This window comes from Heptranchias perlo, chromosome 25 (genome assembly GCF_035084215.1).
Source record: "Heptranchias perlo isolate sHepPer1 chromosome 25, sHepPer1.hap1, whole genome shotgun sequence".
Taxonomy (NCBI): domain Eukaryota; kingdom Metazoa; phylum Chordata; class Chondrichthyes; order Hexanchiformes; family Hexanchidae; genus Heptranchias; species Heptranchias perlo.
Genome location: NC_090349.1, coordinates 30,894,338 through 30,897,490, shown reverse-complemented (window position 1 = coordinate 30,897,490; position 3,153 = coordinate 30,894,338).

Below are 3,153 nucleotides of genomic sequence, written 5' to 3'. Positions count from 1 at the left end.
ACACGTCCAGGCGATTCAATACATCCGGGTGATACAATACGTCCGGGTGATACAATACGTCCGGGTGATACAATACGTCCGGGTGATACAATATGTCAGGGTGTTACAATACGTCAGGGTGTTACAATACGTCCAGGCGATACAATACATCCAGGCGATTCAATACATCCGGGTGATACAATATGTCAGGGTGTTACAATACGTCAGGGTGTTACAATACGTCCAGGCGATACAATACATCCAGGCGATTCAATACATCCGGGTGATACAATATGTCAGGGTGTTACAATACGTCCAGGCGATACAATACATCCAGGTGATACAATACGTCCGGGTGATACAATTCGTACAGGCGATACAATACACCTGGGCAATACAATATATCCGGACGTAGGAACAGGAATATCTTCCACTATGTTTGCAAGTTCACTGGAAATACCAAGCAGAGAAAATCTTCACAAACACTTTTACAGTGTGTCTACTCTCCACAATTGGGGAATTTTACCATAAAAGCTCTAAAAGTTAGCTTTGATCCCAAAGTATATATTACAGTTAATCAGTACTGCTACAGCATTCTCAACTCCACTCAGTGAAGCAATTGATGCTTGTTTTGTTACGATATTGAGGTTAATTTCTGGTTCTGTATGTTTCTTAAATTCTACTGTGAAATTGTTATTACAACATTTCTCTTTTGAAATCATTATCAAACCAGGTACATGAGTAGAAAGAGATGTATATTTTGAAAGCCACAATGCTCTTTGAGGATATGATGGGTTAACATATTTTGTGTGGTATTTGGTGAGGTGAGGCTGAATTAATATCATGAGACCTTCATTCCATAGTGCACCTCCATCTCACATTCTTCAGAACTTATTGCAGACAGCCAGTTCAGTGTAAACCCTGCAATAGTATCAGGCCAGCATGCAGAAGCCTTGCAAGTTGTTAATAGGAATGGGTGTAAAATAAATAGGTTATTGATTGGCACCAAGAGTAAGCAGACCCTGTGTTTTCTGCAGTGACCTTGCCATGCGCTCCTTGTTTCTGCAAAGTCCTCAGCCACTGCAGTTAACAACCTATTAGTAGTACACAGGGTGGCAGCTCCCTTCGGCAACCTGCTGCTGTTGAGGGAAATTAGTCTTAAATATTGTCCTGGAGGATCTGGGAGTGACTGATGGCTTGTTGCAATGTCAAGGCTGAGGCCATTAACGAACACTCTAGGTTCCTCATAATGACAAATATTCCAAGACTGTCCCCCACTGAGTGCTGTATTGGTGCTGATTCTGTTTCTGGGATATTCTTTATACAGCTCCTCAGTGGCTCATCCAGATATATTTCACATAGTCTGATTTTTGTATGTACTTCTGTTTTTTTCTATGACAGTCACATGTTGCTCTGATTTCACTGAATTTCCTGATCTTGTTGAGAATTTTTATTACTGACCTCACATCCCCAAGAAACATATCAGCATTCCACTGTTGAACCAGTCATTCTCTTCCCCCCTCCCCCTACTGTATTCCCTCCATTGCCTACCATCTCCCCTTCATTGTGATCTGACCAAGTCTCTCGTCCCCCCTGCCTCCCACCACCCTAACTCATTTTTTACCCATCCTACTCTCCATCAGGACCCCTTTTGGTCTCCTCTCATCCCTCCTAACCTAAATTTATAATCATCAGATTTTGCAGCACACAAGGAGGCCATTTGGCCCATTGCAACTATGGGACTCTCTGAAAGAGTTATCCACTTAGTGCCATTCCCCTAATCTACCCCTTTCTCATGCCCTTTTAAAGTTTTCCTTTTCAAATATGAATCCATTTCTTTTTTTAAAAGCTGGTTCTGCTAGGGCATTCTATGTCCAAACAAACCTCTGTGTAAAAAAAACAATTCTCCTAACCTAAATTTTCGGGGTGGTTGAATACTTGTATAGCAGGAATTAACCTTGGGAGCTGGACAATTAATAACCAGATTTATTGATCAGTAAAGTGGTGGAGCAGATCGATCGCCTGTTACAGAACCCGACCGAATTTTATTTCCATTTTATCCCCATAATCTTCCAAAAACAGATAGAGGTAATTCAACATTGGTCTGTGCCCCTGAAGAATGAGGTTGAGGTGATGTATGACAATGGCAGGAAATAACTGGGGAAATCTAGCAGGGATGGCAATGGGCTACAATGGAAACTTTTAAGGGCCCGGGACACAACAAGCTGAAAATATTTAGGAAAATCAGAATGCGACATATTTCTTTCCCAGGCTGCGAAAAGCACATCCAATTAGGGAAAGTGTTATAAAAGTGTTTGTAAAGTTATTTATAAATCACTGAACAGCGAGAACCTGCAGGGTTGGAAGCAAGAGGTTTGTGCCTGTAGTAATATTAGGACCTTCCCTGCACCCGACCTAGAAACATCTATCATCTTATAATGTTGTTGAAATTATTCTCAGTTTTCACTGTCATTGAGCAGTGCAAACACTGGACCAATCATAGGTGCTGGGGTACACATAGAGCTTCAGGCACCTTTGGGTCCAGGTGCCAGCTGCACACAGTTCACATACCAAAAAATACAGCCCCATAGAGCTGGGAGCAGGGCTGCATGAGGAAAGTAACTGAAGGAGATTCTGAAAAAAACACATGGGAAAAATATCAGACACCAGCACAGACCTGACAAAACTCGACTTTCTCATACCAGAGGGTCTGAAACAGTCAATCAGTAAACACAACACTGCTTAGAGTAGTGTTATTCTGCCATCTGCTGATCATTTTGCCATAAGCTGTGAGAAGATGTAATGTTAGTTATTGAATTTAACTTTTCACAGCTATTACTAATCTGACGTTATTCACAACACCTAATAGGGGAGTTCCACGTCCATTGAAATCCCACAGATTATTTTATCACCAAATTGCCCTCATTCTACTTTTAGTTATCTTCAACTTTTTTGTGATGAATTTTTGTGCTCAAGCTGAGGAAAAGGGAATAATCCACTTTTCAAAATGAATGTCAAGATACAGAGTAATGCTCCTTCTATAATGTCCCTCAAACATCCCTGGGTCAGGTACAGCACCCTGAGATGCAGAGAAAAGATCCCTATAAAACAACCATCAAACACTCTGAGGCCAGGCACATCATTGATGTCAGTCAGCGTATTTCCTTGACTAAG